Source organism: Gorilla gorilla, chromosome Y (assembly GCF_029281585.2).
Source record: "Gorilla gorilla gorilla isolate KB3781 chromosome Y, NHGRI_mGorGor1-v2.1_pri, whole genome shotgun sequence".
Taxonomy (NCBI): domain Eukaryota; kingdom Metazoa; phylum Chordata; class Mammalia; order Primates; family Hominidae; genus Gorilla; species Gorilla gorilla.
In genome coordinates this window covers 25,011,006-25,028,948 of record NC_073248.2, presented here as the reverse complement: position 1 = coordinate 25,028,948, position 17,943 = coordinate 25,011,006, and the positions used below count along the sequence as shown (strand labels likewise).

The 17,943-nt window shown below is 40.4% G+C and overlaps 1 pseudogene; it reads right to left on the bottom strand.

The window, feature by feature from the left end:
- Positions 1 to 15,301: 15,301 nt before the first annotated feature.
- LOC129530235 (tubulin beta-8 chain-like) lies at positions 15,302 to 17,494 on the bottom strand (annotated as a pseudogene).
- Positions 17,495 to 17,943: the final 449 nt, after the last annotated feature.

Sequence of the window (17,943 nt, the reverse complement as noted above, 5' to 3'; positions counted from 1 at the left end):
TCTCTGGTTTTTTGTTTGTTTGTTTTTAATACAGCCAGTAATCCTGTTCCTAAGGGTTTCACCTTCAGGACCTAATTACGTCCCACTTCCTAGTACTGTTACACTGGGGGCTAGGATTTTGAAAATACACAATTTTTGTTGCAGAAATATTCAATCTATTGCAACTCTCATTATGTCATTATTGAAAAAACTGTCATTTTCTCCTAGTCTCTTTCTTCTGTGCTTCCTCCCTCAATGAATTTATCTCATCTCTTCTACTTACTCTGTCCAGTGTTTTCTCCCTCATTTTCTGCGAATGTCTCTCTTTCTCTGTCAATGTGTATTTCTTTCCCTGTCTTTCTACTGCATTCCTCAAGTTCAGAAAGCAAGATCCAGTGTTATGAGCTGTCTGTGCAGTGACCTATGCAACAGAGAATGAGGGAGTGCCCAGGCCCTGGGAAACACTCAGGCTGTCAGTCTACACTGAATCTGGACATTACCCACATGACTGTGTTTGGAAGGCAATCCTCTCAGCCCAGCTTCAGCTGAGAACACAGCCCCAGCCTCACGGAGCCCCATGTGCAGGCAACAAGTGAAGCTGTGTCCAGATTCTGGTCCACATAAATTGTGAGATAGTTAGCATTTGTTGTTAAAGGTGCTAAGTTTGGGGACACTGTTGTCAGACAGAAGCAGATCACTATCTTATTCTTCCAGGCCCCAGAGTCCTCCTTCCCTCTCCTTTTCTCTTCCCCAGGCTCCCTCTAGCCCCACTAGCCTCTTTCTCACATCCTCTGTCAAAGTCACTTCTCCCTGCATGCCTCTGCACCAGGAATAAAATCTACCTGACACACTGTTCCCAGAGTAATGCAGGGCTGGCCCTCTGTTGTCATCCTGGTCATGACATACATGACATCTCAGGGCTGGGTGCAGTGGCTCACGCCTGTAATCCCAGCACTTTGGGAGGCTTAGGTGGGCAGATCATGAGATCAGGAGATTGAGACCATCCTGGCTAACACAGTGAAACCCCGTCTCTACTATAGAAATACAAAATATTAGCTGGGTATGGTGGCGGGTGCCTGTAGTCCCCGCTACTTAGGAGGCTGAAGCAGCAGAATGGCATGAACCCGGGAGGCAGAGCTTGCAGTGAGCCAAGATGGTGCCACTGCACTCTAGGCTGCACTCCAAGATGGAGACACAGCGAGACTCCATCTAAAAACAACAACAACAACAACAAAAGGCACCTCAGTGAGGCATTTATTTCCCTCAAATGCTATGAGCCCCCTTCCCTCCCTCCCAACATGCTACTTTATTTTAATTATGACATTTACTATTCCTTCACATGTACTTGCTTTACCTAGTGGTTTTGTCCATATATTCTCAGACTGTGGGCTCCTCAAGTGGGGGAAAAGGCCAATCATTTCTCAACACCACATGCTGGGCCCACCAGGGCACTTGGCACTGGTTTAGTTCTGCGGCAGGATTGCTGAGTGAATAAATGAGGAAATGTCTAACCTCCTTTTCTGCCTCTGATCACCTCATAATGTTATATTTATTTCATTTAAGGAACACAATAATTATAGTTGATAGTAAAATATAAATGTCAAAATTAGTATAATTTCTGAAGTTTCCTGTTGAGTATTTGTGATAGCTTTTATTATATAATTATCCCTATTATTAAAGTTTTATAACTTTTACATAAATATTGATTTTTCATAAAAACCTGTTTTAACTCTGAGTTGTTACAATAAATTTTATAGCCTATCTCCAAATTCTTCTATAGTTTAATAATTTTATTATTGTTTTTATGAATAATTTTGACCCTGATATTTTAGAAAGAGGAATTCTACAATTTTCATAGCAGGTCAGGCCAATCACACTTTTTCATCCAGGATTTAGCATCTGATGTTCCATTTAACAGGAGTACAAGTTGATATGTCAAGTAACCCTGTGCCATATGTGCCCTAAATAATTCTAAATTATTTGATTATTTAATTTTCTTGTTTAGTTTTTAAAAATCATTAATTGTAACTTGTTAGTTCATGTACAACTCTGAATTCATGCGCTAGATTTAAATTAGGCAGTTGCTTACAAATCTGGCTCATGGTAAAGGTCGATCTTTAGGTGAAACAAACAATTTGGGAACGTATGACAGTTGGGAAAATAATTTCAGAACAAAAAACAAGAAGGAGAAGTCAATGGTGGGGCAAAAGAAGAGATATCAGAACCAGAAGGCACAGCAGGGAGATCCCTACACCAGGAGACAACCAAAGGACAAGGAGAGGAAGGATTCACTAAAAAATGTGTCTAGTTTTTGTTGCTTATGATTGTAAATTTTGTCATCTTTAGCCATCCTTAGGCACAGAATGTTTTAGTGCAGCAACATTTAGTTCAGAATTATATGTAGACTCTTCTGCCTACCAACTAAAGATACTGCCCATTGGACCTGAGGAATCCTTGTTTTTCTAAAGTGCCTCTCAATGGAACAATGTTTCTCTAGTCAACATTCATTAATGTGGTCATTAAAGGTCCAAATAATCCTTGAAGTAATGCTATTCAGAGAAATAAGTGTAAGAATTGTAATTAAAGTATATATAAGTACCAATAGTGTTATCCTAAAACGAAGAGTATTTAGAGAACAGTTTGTGTGTAATCCTGTGCACCCAATGTCTCAGCCCTAATGCAATGGTTGGCCATATCTTAAAGGAGAAAAAAACCTATGATCCTAGTGGGTATAAAACCAGAGAAAACATGCTCTTGGATTAAAGATGTTTTCTTAAGATGAAAAAAGTGAAAGGAGAATGTAACCAGTTTCACAGTAACTGACAGCAACATTTTCCCAAATTGATGCTGATTGAGGGAAAACCACTAACTGTCCTCTCTGTCAGGGTGGCTGAAACAATAGGCACAAAGGTCCTATGCCTATGGTCTACCCTCAGATTGTTCTTTAAAAAAATAACTTTACACATTATAACATATGACAGTAACACAAGGATAGCACAATGGGATGAAGTTGGCCTGATTCTACCAGAATGTCAATGAAATGGGGTCTAGAAAATCTAGGTACCAAACTAATAATAAATAGCTGCAGAACTCAATAGAAAGAGAACAGAGTTCAGCTCTTGTGCTGACTTACCACATCATCACGCACTTAACAAGTCAGGAAAAGCAAGGGAAAGGTGACCTTCATGGGTGGTGCACATAGTCAAGGCTGCCACCTATAGCAGTGGGTAGTGCAGAATATATTTCAGTGTAATCTTCATGTGACCATGAAAATTAGCAGACCGCCTGAGGTAAGTGCCCAATTCAACTGTACCATTTTTAAGTCTTTTATAACGTAATTTTACTGTGCCTTTTCCATTTATGTACACAAGTGCTGACCATTGTGTTACAATTGCTTATAGTATTCAGCATGGTAACATGCTGTACTGGTTTGCAGTTTAGGAGCAATAGGCTGTATCATATAGTCTAGGTCTGTGATAGGCTGTACCACCCAGGTTTGTGTAAGTACATTCTATGAAGTTCACACAGCAATGATATTACACAATGGTGCATTTCTCAAGATACATCCCCCTTATTAAAAATGCATGATTGTATAAAAAATAAAACAGATGTTGAAAGAGTGAAATTGCTATCTATTGTTTCATAACATGTGACCCCAAAACTTTGTGGCATAAAATCACAATATTTATTACCTGAGTTTCTGTAAATGAGAAATTCAAGAACAATTTATCATGGTGGTTGTGCCTCAGAACACCTCATGTGGTTACAGTCAGATTTCAGTTGGGGCTGTCATCCAAAGGCTTGACTGAAACTAGAAGATCCACTTTCACATTTGCTAACATTCATGGCTGCAAGTTGGTGGGTTTTGTAATTGAAGGTCTCAGGTTCTCTCCACATAGATATTTTTGTAGGGCTGTTTGACTGTTCTCACCAAATAGCAGCTGGTTTCTTCCAGAGTGAGTGGCTTAGGAAAAAGCAATGCAATAGTGGCAAAATCTTTTATGACCTAGACTTAGCCATCACACATGGTTATTTCCATCACACTGTATTCACCAGAAAGGATTTTTAAGCTTGACATACCTTGAATTAGGGTCTCTGAAAGGACTTCAATAAGTTTGTGAAAAAATGAAAGTAAAACACAAAAATAAAATATATAAACTTTATTTGTCAGCATAAGCTTCATCAAGTTCAAGACACTTTTATAAGCAATAATACCAGCCTTTAGTCTATCCCTACAAAAAGCAAGCTCCTGGGAATTTAACCATATCAGGAAAGTCTTTTTTACATTATTAACTGAAGAAAAATGAGTGTCCTTTATTTTTTTAAAATCAGAAAAGAAAAGGAAGTTAGAGGGAGCCAAATCAGGGTTAAAAGGTGGATGCTTAATAGTTTTCCATGGAAACTCTGGAAAAATTTTCTTTTTTTAATCAGAGGAATTAGGAGTAACGTTGTGGTGGAGAAGAATTGTCTGATAAAATTTCTGGAAATTTTGCTAACTTTCTCGAAATACTCCATAATAGCATGTGTTATTGGGTTTTTTGTTTTGTTTTTGGCCCTCTAGAAATCCAACAGGCAAAATGCCTTGAGCATCCTAAGACACTGTTGTTATGACCTTTGTTCTAGACCAGTAACCTTTTGCTGAGACTGGACCACATTCACCTCTTGATAGCCATTGTTTTAATTGTGTTTTGTCTTGAAAATTTCACTGAAACAGCTGTGTTTGACTTCCTCACACAATTATTTGAAGAAATGCTTCAGGATCTTGATTACATTTATGTGCAATTTCAGTTGAAAACTCTGCTCTTGCCTGCAGCTGATCTAGAAACAAGAGTTTTTGAATCTATTGGTGGAAAATTTTTCAAAATTGGTGTAAATTTAACTAATTGAGATGGCGATGGTGTTGACTGTTGTTTATACTGTTTTCATTCCTAGAGCATGGCATGAACAACATTAATTTCTTTTCTGGAGAATTAATGTGAATTGTCTTCCACTGCAGGCTTTATCTTCAACACCTTATTATCCCTTCTTAGAATCAGTTATTCATTTGTATATATGTGAATATTGGGGGGCATTGTACTCATAAATTGTTATAAAGAATCAGTGATTTTACTATTCTTTCACCCAAAATTGCCATAAATTTGATGTTTATTCTTGCTTTAATTTTAGCCGAATTCATGTTGCTCTAATAGGATCTTTTTTCAAATTGGTGTCTTAGTTTCCTTATTACAATTCCTCAAATTATATCCTGTTCAGAATGCTACAATGAAGGTAGTACAAGTTTATTTAGTTGCAAAATATTTTTGAAATCTGCACAGTTTCTTCATAATATGCATTTCCCATAAACTTTTTGAAGATCCTTCATACTTTTTGAAGAATTTCAAATAATTTTTGAACATATTTTTAAATGATTACAAGAGAATTATCTATAGAACCAAATTTCAGATTTGTCAAGTTTGTGATAGGTATAATAAGAAATGGAAATCCCAGAGGGACAGCTTAGCTATTGAAGTACAATTGGCGTTAAATGATTATAAAAGTATTCAGTAAAAACCTGCAGGCATTGAAGAGCATTAAAAAATTTAGAGATAAAATAATAGGATTGTATGTACCATTTAAGAGGAGATATACTAGAAAACATATAAGAACAGGGAGAAGAACCAATAATAGCAAATGTTATATAAAATTTAAGGGTAGTGAAGCCACTGCTGGTCTCCACAGGAACACTGACATTTCTTTGTCAATAGTATGACTGAAACTCTGGTTTCCATTTCCAAAATCCTGTCTTTGTGAAGCAGGATTTTTTGTTTTGCAGTGACAGCAATCAAAATAAAATTATGAACTAGACTGGCCATAAGCACCAAATTTTGGGTGTCACTGTCTCCCATGACCCTCTGATGGAACTGTCTAGTTGCTGGAAAACAAGCTCAGGGCTCCTACTGATCCTACATTATAGTGAGTTGTATAATTATTTCATTATATATTACAATGCAATATAATAAATAATGAAATAAATGTAATGTACTTGAATCATCCTGAAACCATCCCCCTGTCCAGTCCATGAATAAGTTGTCTTCCATGAAACTAGTCCCTGGTGCCAAAAAGTTTGGGGACTGCTGCAATATAGAAAGAAAATTATAAACAGTAGAAAACACACAATCTGTAACACCTTTATTAATATATGCACTGATGCTGTACAGAATACACTAATTACATTCATTTATTTAAGTATCAATCACTACCCACAAACCAATACAAATGTCTGGAATTGTTTTAGGAGAACAGCGAATGAAACTGCAAGAGAGAAAGGTATCAAATTAAAAATATACACATATGATTATCAAAGAAAGACCCCATCTCTATAAAAAAATAATCTACACACGCATGTCAAGTTGTAATGAGTAGTAAGAACAAAAATGAAGAATGAGAGAAGAAAGAGACAGATAAGTTAATTCACGTAGAATGATCAAGGAAGTTTTTCTGCAATTACAGTGGTTACTATCACAGGTTTTAGAGTCAGACAGGCACCAGTTTTAATCCTGACTCTGCGTCTTATACCTGGGTGTGCCATGGAAAATTTATTCCACTTTTAAATCTCAGTTTTCAAATTTCTGATTTCTAAATGTTTATTAGAAATAAAAGCACATGAACAAACATAAACATACATAAAGAATCAAACACAGAAAAATGATGACTATAATGAATCAAGAATAATTGTTATAAAAATAGAGATAATAAAACTGCCAAACTTAGACAATACTGAAGACTAGAAGATAAATATACATAAACAATTTCACATGTCATGTGGCATATAGTTAGCTCATGGTAACTACAATTATTATCTTCATATTACTAAAGGAAAATATGTATCATACTTGGGCATTAAAAAAGCTGTGAGGCATACTTTTTCGAATTTTGTGAACACATACTTAAAGATTCAATTTTATGTTAAATTAAATAGTTCTACCTTCAACATTTTTAAAAGAGATTCCTTGAAAGCATATGTCAAAAATCTCATGTAATGCTTTCTGCTTCTTAACCGAAGTTTAGAGAAACTTAACAACCAAACTCTTAAAATGTAGTTACATTAAATAAACTATTTAAAGCAAGAATAAGCACAACAGCTTTAACTTCTTAAAACTGCTTAAGCATTTCAACTAAAAAATCATTTGTCTTTCAAATACACAGGAATCTGTCTAGAAAAATTTTAAGTAGAAAAAGTTGGAATTCTAAAGTAAAAAGTGCCTAAGGCCATAAAATTGCTTATAGCTGTTAATTTCGATGTCAACTAGGGGGAAAAAAATACCATTCTCGGAAGTTTGCTTTTATACCATTACAGACTTGTTTTATTTTATTATCAGCAATACAGCATGACTCATTCCAGTTGAATCTTGAAGGTAAACCTTAACTTAATTTTAAGTTTTGGCTAATTTTTAAGGATTTCTCAGTCACCTACCATGATTTAATCTCAGAAATCAAGATCTCAATTTCATATAGACATTTGGAATATTTAAACAGAAGGCTAAATGCTTCAAAATAATATTCTTGTAGAGACTTGCACATGTGGACCAGGAATCTCCATGTATTACAAAATTTATGAGAACATAATGAATGTTGATATACACATTTAATTCTGAAATAAAAACTTACAACAAATAAAATTGTAACAAATCAAGAAAATTCTGTAGGTTACACATTTTGTGTCTAAAAATACAGGTATTAAACACTCAAGGATGGATAAAAGAAGAAATCACAAGAGAATACAGAAAATATCTAGAGACAAATTAAAAATATGAAATACCAAAAGTTAAGAGATACATCAAAAACAGTAACATAAGAGAAAAATTTATAGTGACAAATGATTATAAAAAGTCAGATATCAGATGAACAACTTGACTTTTTACCCAGTGAACTAAAAACAGAGTAAAAAAGAGAGAACAACTGAAAGCTAGCAAAATTTTAAAAAAATGATGAATATAGCAGTGGAAATAAGTGAAATAGAGAATAGAAAAATATCAAAAATCAACAAAACTGAGTTTGTTCTCTGAAAAAGTTCAACAAAACTGACAAACCTTTAACTAGATTGACTAAGAAAGAAAAGAGAATACTCAAATTACAAAACTCAAAAGTAAAATGGGTACATTACTACCAAACTTTAGGAGTAAAAAAAGAATGTAAGAGAGTACCATAAGAAACTGTACACCTAAAAATTGAATAACCTAAATAAAATGAACAAATTCCTACCAACAAAAAACCTGCTAAGACTGAATCAGAAAAGTTGAATAAACCTATTCAGCAAGGAGATTCAGCAAGAAGATTGCATCAGTAATCAAAAACACAGCAACAAAGAAAAGCCTGGACCAGATGGCTTCACTGTTGAATTCCACCCAACGTTTAAAGCAGCATTAACACCAGTTTTTCTCAAACTTTTTCAAAATGTTGAAGAGGAGGTAACATTTTCTAACTTATTCTTTGAGGCTAGTATTACCCTGACACCAAGCCAGACAAAGACACCATAAGAAAATGACAAATATCCCTTACAAATTCTGATGCAAAAATTCTCAACAAATTACCAGCAATTCAAATATAGCTAGCAGTACATTAAAAGGATTATGCACCATGAATGAGTATAGTTGACTCCTGAAATAAAAGTATGTTCCAACACATGAAAATCAGTGTAATATCACATTAACATAAAAAGGGAAAAAACCCTCATGTGATCATTTTAATCAAAGAAAAGCATTTGTCAAAATTTAACCCATATTCATGATAAAGTATACTTAATAAACAATAAAAAGAAAGAAAACACCTAGACATAAAATATTAATAACACACACACACACACACACACACACACACACACACACAGAGCTAACATTTTGGTGAAAGACTGAAAACTTTTACTCCAAGAGCAAAAACAAGGATGCCTGCTTTTACTACTTCTGTATAATATAGTGCTGAAGGTTCTAGTTAGTTAAAACAATAAGACAAGTAAAATAATAAAAGATATTCCAATTTTTAAAAAAGTAAAATTATCTGTTCACAGATGACATAATCTTATATGTAAAAATCATTTAGTTTCTGTGAGTTAAACTGTCAGATGCAATAAATAAAATTCAGCAAATCTGCAGGATACAAAATCAATACACAAAAATCAGTTGTATTTCTACAATAACAAACTATCTGAAGAAGAAATCAAGACAACAGTATCATTTATGATAGCATCAAAAGAATAAAATACTTAGAAACCAACTTAACCAAGGAAATGAAAAACTTTTACAGCAAAAACTATAAACATTGCAGAAAAATATAAAAGATGACACAAATAAATGAAAAGACTTCATGTGTTTATGGATTAGAAGACAAAACCTTGTCAAGATGCCATTGCTATCAATAGTCTCAATAAAATCACTATAAAAATTCCAATACTTGCAAAAATAGAAAAACCTATTCTAAAATTCAGATGAAATCTCAAAAAATCCCAAGAAGCCAAATCAATCTTAAAAACGAATGAAGTTAGAGGACTAACACCTGCTGGTTTCAAACTTACTGCAATACTTCAGTACCCAAAACAATGTTGTACCAGCATAGAGACAGACAAAAAGACTAATGCAATAGAAATAAAGAATCAAAAAATATGATCATGATTTTTAACAAGTGAGTCAAAACTATTCAATGGGAAAGGGCAGTATTTTTAAAATTGTGTTAACAAATGAATATTTACATGGAGAACAATGAAGTTGGACCCTTACTTTATACAGTACAAAAGACTTAATTTAAAATGGGCCAATCATCTAATTGTAAGAGCTAAAACTATAAAACTCTTAGAAGAAAATATGGGAAAACAGTTTCATAACATAGAATCTGGCAATAATTTCTTGGATATGACAGTGAAAGCACAGAAAACAATAACAACAAAAATACATAAAAAGAAATTCATCAAAGTGAAAAGCTTTTATGTATCTGCAGATACAATCAATAGATTGAAAATACAATTCATGGAGGGGGAGAAAATATTCATACATTCTATATTTGAAAAGTAATTAATATCCAGGCTATATAAAGACCTCAGCAACAACAACAAAATCTAATTTAAACATGAGCAAAGGTTTTAAAATACACATTTCCTTAAAGAAAATATACAAATGACCAGTAAGCAGTGTATAAGGAGCTCAGCATCACTAATCATGAGAAAAATGTATATCCAAACCACAATGCAACACCAACTGACACGTATAAGTATAGTTGCCATCAAGAAAACCACCACCAACAAGCCAAAACAAACAACAAAGCCTGAGAAGACAGCAAATGTTGGATGTGGAGAAGTCAGGACTCATGCACACTGCTGGTGGGAAAGTAACATGGCACAGCCACTGTGGAAAAGAGTAATCACCATATGATCCAGTAATTCCACATCTGGGTATGTACTCCAAAAAACTGAAAGTGGGAATTTGAACACCCATGTTTATAGCAGCATTCACAATAACTAAAAGGTAGAAAAAGCCAAAAGGTCCATCTACAGATGAATGGATAAGCAAATATGATCAATACACACAATGATGTATTATTCAGCCTTAAAAAGAAAACAAATTCTAATACTTGCTACAACATAAACCTTGAAAAGAGTAAAACAAAAAATGCAAATACTCTATGCTTTCCACTTTTATAACGTACCTAGAGCAGTTAAATCCATAGACACAGAAAGTAGGATATGGTTTCCAGGGTATGGTGGAAGGGAAACGGGGAGCTATGGAGATAGAGTTTCACTCTGGCATTATAAAACAGGTTTGAAAATGGATAGTGGTGATAGCCGCAAAACAATGTATTTTTACTTAATGTACTTAAATTTTCTGTTATATATATTTTACCACAGTAAAAATGAAATAGCAAATATTTTTTAAACCTACATGTTTCTTTGAAATGTTTCTTTGCATCCCTTGTCCATTTTTCAATTTGGCTGCTGGTCTTTTAGTAATTTAGGATATATATATTACCCAAATTAGCTTTTTGTCTGTCATGTATGTTGTATATCTATTTCCCCAGTCTATTTGAGGCATTTTTCTCTCATATAAAGTTTTAATTTTTATGGAGTTGAATGCATCAATCTTCTATTTGAAGACATTTATTGGTTTGGTGTTTCAGTTTAGGATGATAAGGAAGTTGTAGATATGGATAAAGGAGATGGTTTTACAACACTGTGAATATACTGAACTGTACATTTAAACATGGTAAAAATGGTAAGTTTTATGTTATCTATATTTTACCACCAAAAAAGGGCCAGGTTAGATGTTTATAGGTTAGGGGTTTATTGTACCTTTAACATTTATTCCCCTCCAGGGCTCTAATTTATAAAACACCCACACAAGAAAAGTAGATACTGACAACAAATCTCCTTACAAGTCCCACAGCAGAGGCTGCCTTGGAAAGCAGAGGTGGAAAAAGTCACATAAACTTGAGGTCACTGTGAGACCTCCCATCCCCTACTCAGAAATCAGATGGAAGAAGGAGGAACCAATAAAGCAGGCTAGAAGGGTAACACATCTACCTATATACAGGGAGCTATGAAATATCTGACCTGAGCAAGTGATGCACAAGGAGACAGAGAAGCGTGACCTTTACACAGTGACCTGGCTGAAATAATTTCAGGCTGTCATTAACCAGGCAAGTTCCTCTTTTTCTCTGAGGTAGATAAACTTGAGGGGGTAAAATGGGAGTTGGGGATAATGGAAAAGAAAGCCTGGTAGTATTTCTTCTAACTCTGTTATAAATAAAAACTAAAACATAAATGCTCTTTCTCAGGTCCCAAATGTTAGGTGAAAAAAAAAATTTTTGTCAACTCAGTTATGTGATGTGGACTTTAGCAGAGCAGTACACACATGATCATTTGTCCTTTCCCTCTGCCTCTTGTGTGCTTTTTCAGTTTATAATGTACCTGATCCACTTGTCTCATACTAGCTGCAAACAAGGGCACCGAATATCACACCAGGTGGCCAGCATGTCTGTGAAGGGTAGAAACTGGGGTAGACAAACAGCTGGCAGAGGCCAGCTAGTAAGTGCCCAATGCTCACTCCATAGGACTAAACACTTAAAAAACAAGATAAACAAGTGTCAGGCTGCCTCACTAGTTATTCCCCCAAATAAAAAAAATAAAAGTAACCTTCCAGGGAATGCATGTGTGTGTACACACCAAAGTACATGCACACAGCTACATGCAAAGGGGAAAGGCTGGGAAGGAAGCAAATCCACCCCTGAACACCAGTTACTTGTGGGGAAGGGGCAGGAGAAGCTGTCAGCATTACTCACCTTTTCAACAGATGAGCTTGCATCAATTTTGACAATTTCTCATAAAAAGGCAATTTTCACTCCTTTGGGTGATCACCCACGTCCTGCAAAACTGAGCCACCAACAACCGCTTGCACAACTTCCCATGAGGCCAAATAATGGCTTCCCTCAAAGCTCAGCCCTCCCACCCACCTCCCAGTCCTGTCCCACACAGGGGGGTACTGGCCTCCTGGGGTCCAGGGGTCCAGGCCAAACCCAACCTACAGATTGTTGGTGAAATCAGCATGCATCCAAGTGCCTTTACCCGGACTGGGCCATGTGCCCACTGCACAAATATGCCTGTGCTTGTTCCCCTAGGACAGACTCCCTTTTCTTACAGTTGGAATGAGGGATGGGGATATTCGATGCTGTCCTTTACAGATTGGATATTAATCTGATGTGCTGTTCTTGAGGAAGCTTTCTGAGTTAGACACTTTCTCAGCACCTGGTGTGTGCTGCCCCTTAAAGCTGCAGAAGTCCCAGAAGGTAAGTGCTAATGCAACCCCCTTTTACTGGTGAGCAGAGTTCAGGTGATCTGCAGCCAGCCAAGCAGCTGCTAAGTGGCCAACAGGCTGGATCTGCATCTCACTTGCAGAGGCCCTGTGTGGCTGCTGGGGCTGCCCTGAGACTTGTTCTGCCTCCTCCTCCTCTTCCCTCCACAGCTTTCCCAGCTTCTATCCAGAGCTGCGTTCCAAGTGAGGAACACTTATGGATGCACCGGGCTGCAACTACTCAGACTCCAGCGTGCAGAGGGGCCCCTGATCCATGCTGTTTCCATATCCAAGCCCAAGCTTGTCTAGAGCTTCAGCAAATCCAAGCCTCCCTGAATTCCCTGCAGGACCAAACTGACCCCTACAATCCCCCCTACACTGGTCAGCTGCCAGCCCCTGCTCCCTCCTGGGCCCCTGTCTGTACAGTTCTGAAGTCCTACAAGAAAGTGGAGTTCCTAAGCCAACTCTCACCCAAACAGGTAAACAACCAGGGGCCTCCAGGGTTAGAGAACATACCCAGACAGGTTCTGCTGCCTGTAGGCTTGATGTCCTTCCCCAATAACATGCCATGCTTGCCAGGCTGGAAGGGGGGCTCCAGATACTTGGGAAATCTGGGCCTGCAGCTGGCATATGGAAGAGGCCTGGAAAGCACCATTCCTGTCCATGAAGCCCCCAGATGGAACCAGCTAATTGGGAAATACATGGATACCAAGCCTGACCCCACACTCAGACCCAGGTGGGAACTGCAGCAACGACTTGCCCCCTTTGCCACTCTGGCTGTACCACTGCAGGAGGAACATCTGACCCCACGCATGAGTGGAGACACTAGATGTGGTCAGGTTCCAGTTGTTACTGCAGCTGAACCTTCCCAACCAGGTCCATGCAAGGCCTTTTCAGATGGGTGGGTGTCTGGGCTGGGCAAGGACACCCCTCAGATAGTGAGAACCACTGAGGAGGGCTGTCACAGAGGCCCCTTTTCCTGCTCTGAGAACAGGTTGGGGGCATATGGAGGACCTCTCCCACCTCCCAACTGCTTCCAGGAACCACTTCTTTCAAGATGAGGCACCCCCCCTACTCTGCCTGCCTGTTCCCATTTGGCTGCAATAGGCCATTGCCAACATTCAGAGAACAAAAAGAAAGGGGCCTCACCTGTTTTCCCCAACACATCTGAGGTATGCCCACATCAGGTAGGTATGCCCAGGAGACCTGGGATAGAATCTGTGCATCTGCCCACCCCCAGACTATGCTGACTTCTTCTTATCTGTGTGATGTGGGTGGGGTGGGAATTACCCCACAGAGGTCATCACACAGGCCATCGACAAATTTTACAACAACCATGTAGAGGGGCACTGTCCAGGCATGCGGCCCAGCACCCAGCCAACACACACATCTCTTGACAGCTCCTCCAAAACAGGTTTTGAAGTCCAGACTCCCCAAGAAACCTGGGGAAGAGACTCTGCCAGGTTAAAGGGCCCCAAAGGTGCCACCCTCACGAGTCTTGTCCTGACACTTTTGGATTACTTTTGCTCTGAAATTTTGGAGTGGGGCACAGTGAGACAGCAGACAGTGTGCATTAGCCACCTTTCCAGAGAGCATCAGCGCTCCAGACTGGGGCAGTTCAGACCTCCACTCAGGCATTTTTCTCACTGGTTGCCAGTTGTGGGAAGCAGCACTTTTGGGCATCTGCCCGTCTCCCCAGATCCTGTTCAGAAACCCCATCTGTGCCTTTGGAGAGACTGCCCTGAGCACACAGGCCCAGCAACCACCATCTATGCCCCCCAGGACATAAATCCCCTTCTGCATAGTGTTCAATGCATGTGAGCAGACACTGGGCTTGATTTCTGCCCAACAGTCCCTACCAGATACCCCATGCCCACATCATTAAGAGAATGAGGCCACACGTACACACCCAGGCCATCATGGTGATGGAATGGCTGGGGTCCTACTTTCCCACCCTTCATTGCTGGTTCAGAACCAGCTGTCTGACCACATTCCTACCCTGAGGTGGGGCTTTGGGACATTGTCCATCAGGGTCACTGACCACTCTTAAAGTTCCAGAAACAGAGGCCCAGCTGTTCCCCTGGAAGTTTGCTACATGGGATAAGCCAAGGCTTGCCTTCAGGAACAGGTTTCCCACCACATACCTGGCCAAGGCCCAGGGCATCCCCAAGTTCATGTGAAGCCTGCCTACCACATCCGCAGCCCATTCTGACTCCTCCCGGAGCCACCAGAATGCTTTTTCCTGTGCATGTGATAAGCCCAGATAGCTTCAGCCTTGCAGGATGACTATGCACATTGGCAGCAGTAGCCAGAGGGCCTATAGAAAGAAGTTGGAGGTGAAACCAGATGTTATGAGAATACTTTAGTAGGCAAAATCGCATATATAAAATGCTTTAATATGCATCGGGAGCAGGTGTGAAGACACAAATGAAAAAGTGCGTAGTGACACATGGCTGTCAGAACACACTAAAGGATCCACAAAGTTTCCCTCCTTTACCCAGAAAAGGAAAGTTCTAGGCCACCTCCTCCTCAGCACACTCCTCAAACTCCTCCTCTTCAGCTGTGGCATCGTGGTACTGCTGGTATTCAGATACAAGGTCATTCATGTTGCTCTTGGCCTCGGTGAACTCCATCTCATCCCTGCCCTCACTTTTGTACCAGTGGAGTAAGGCCTTGCACCTGAACATTGCTGTAAACTGCTCTGAGACATGCTTGAAGAGTTCCTGGTTAGCCGTATTGTTCCCAATGAAGGTGGCTGACATTTTTAGCCCCTGGGGTGGGATGTGACAGATAGCTGTTTTTACGTTGTTGGGGAGCCAGTCAGCAAAGTAGCTGCTGTTCTTATTTTGAATGTTGAACATTTGTTCATCCACCTCCCTCATGGACATGGGACCCCTGAAAATGGCAGCCACCATCAGGTAGTGGCCATGATGGGATTCACAGACAGCCATCATATTCTTAGCATCAAACATCTGCTGGGTAACCTCAGCCATGGTCAGGGCCCGGTACTGCTGGCTGCCCTGGCTGGTCAGTGGGGCAAAGCCAGGCATGAGGAAATGCAGCCGGGGAAATGGGACCAACTTCACGGCCAGCTACCATAGGTCAGCATTCAGCTGGCCTGAAAAGTGCAGGCTCATGGTAGCAGACACCAGGTGGTTCAGGTCACCATAGGTGGGTGTGGGCAGTTTTAGGGTTCTGGAACAGATGTCATATAGAGCTTCATTATCTAGGCAAAAGGTCTCATCTACATTTTCTATGAGCTGGTGGACTGAGAAGTTGGCATTGCAGGCCTCCACCACGGTGTCTGACAACTTGGGCAAGGACAAGATGCTGAATGTGTTTATGATCCTCTCTGGATACTCCTCCTGGATCTTACTAATGAGAAGGGTACCCATTCCAGACCCAGTACTCCCACCCAGGGAGTGGGTCAGCTGGAAACCCTGCAGGCATTCACAGCTCTGAGACTTCTTTCTGACAATTTCGATCACTGACTCCATCAGCTCCTCATCTTTTGTATAGTGCCCCTTGGTTCCGTTGTTTCTGACCCCACACTGACCTGTAAGACAGCACAGCCAGTCACTTGATGGCCAGGTACATGGTCATCAGTGGTCACCACCACAATACAAAGTGGGCCAAGTGTCAAGTGTAAGGTGAAAGCACCATTCACCCTGCATGTGGAGCAAATGGAAGCCCCTACCAGAGTTACAGGACAGCAGCCTCCCCTGTTAGAAATTAAGTCAGCAGTCAAACCATGGACATGCCAGCAGACCTCGCTGCAAGTGGCTCCTGACCATTTTCAGGGAAAGCAGTAGCCACAGCACCAGCTCAGCTCCCTGCAGGGAGTTTACATCAGTAGCTCCTCACCTTGATGAGACACCTGGGCCTTCCTCCCAAAGCCCATTTAGGAGAGGCAGATTGAGTGACTTGGAGGATAGGAGGATGTTCAGGGGCCCTGGTTCCACAGTTCCCACAGCGATGACCTTGGGGCACTCCTAAATGAGCTGCCCTCATTAAGGAGTTGCACCCAGGTCCTCACCTGTAGCTCAACAAAGATGAAGTTGTCTGGCCTGAAGATCTGCCTGAAGGGCCCCAAGTGCACAGAGTCCATGAGGCCTGGCTCCAGATCCATGAGAACAGCCCGGATTAAGTATCTGCCACCTGATAGGACAGGAAGGCATTAGCAAGGGGAGGGCTGCCATTCCCTGGAGGGCGATCAGAGAAGGACTGGGGTCTCACTGCTGGCCTCTTTGTAGTACACGTTGATGTGCTCCAGGTGCAGGTCACTGTCCCTGTGGTAGGTGCCAGTGGAGTCGATGGCAAGGTCATCAGAGATTACCTCCCAGAACTGCAAGAGATGGGAGGAGCCAGACAGGCCAGGGCTCAGTCACAGAGGCCAGGGAGCCAGAGGTGCCCCAGACCCTATTCTATCTCCTTTACCACCCACACCCTCATCCACACCCCCATCCCTAGGCTGCCTTGTACCTGGGGTCCACCCCAGCTGCCTTGCCAGCCTCCCAGTTCCACCATGTCCCTGGCAGGAAGCCCAGGGACCACAGTGCAAGGGCAACACCCCCACCACTGCCACTGCCAACATCTCCCCTGGCCACCAGGCAGGCCGGAGCTGGGCCCTCAGAGCCCCGGATGCCAATCTTGGCACCAATCTTGTTCCCACGCTGCCTGGTCTGCATGAGCACAATCTCCCTCATGGCAAAGGCTGGATTAGGGCGGCAGGAGAAATGCGAGAAGGAGGAGCACACGTGCAGCAACCCAGCATGCCCACAGCCAGTGTTTACCCATCTGCGAATTCCTTGGACTTGAACATCTGTTGGAGAGCTCAGGTGACCTTGCTGTGGTCCTTTCCACATTGGGGAAAGCTGGTCAGCTGGAGAATTTCCTCCCAAGTCTTTAGTAAGACTAAATCCCTAGCTGACCTGAAACTGAATTTTCCTCCCATGTGGGACAGGAGGACTCTTGTTTCAATATTCACAGAGTGCCTTGCACCTGTTGCAGACTGATGGCATATTTTTGTAACTGATGAGTCTTTTCATCTATTAGGATATCTATGGTTAGGAAAGGCTTCCCATATGTTAACTCAACAGGACTTAATTAATAGTTTTACTTTGGAGCAGTTCAAACCCTCAGTAAGCTATGGGGG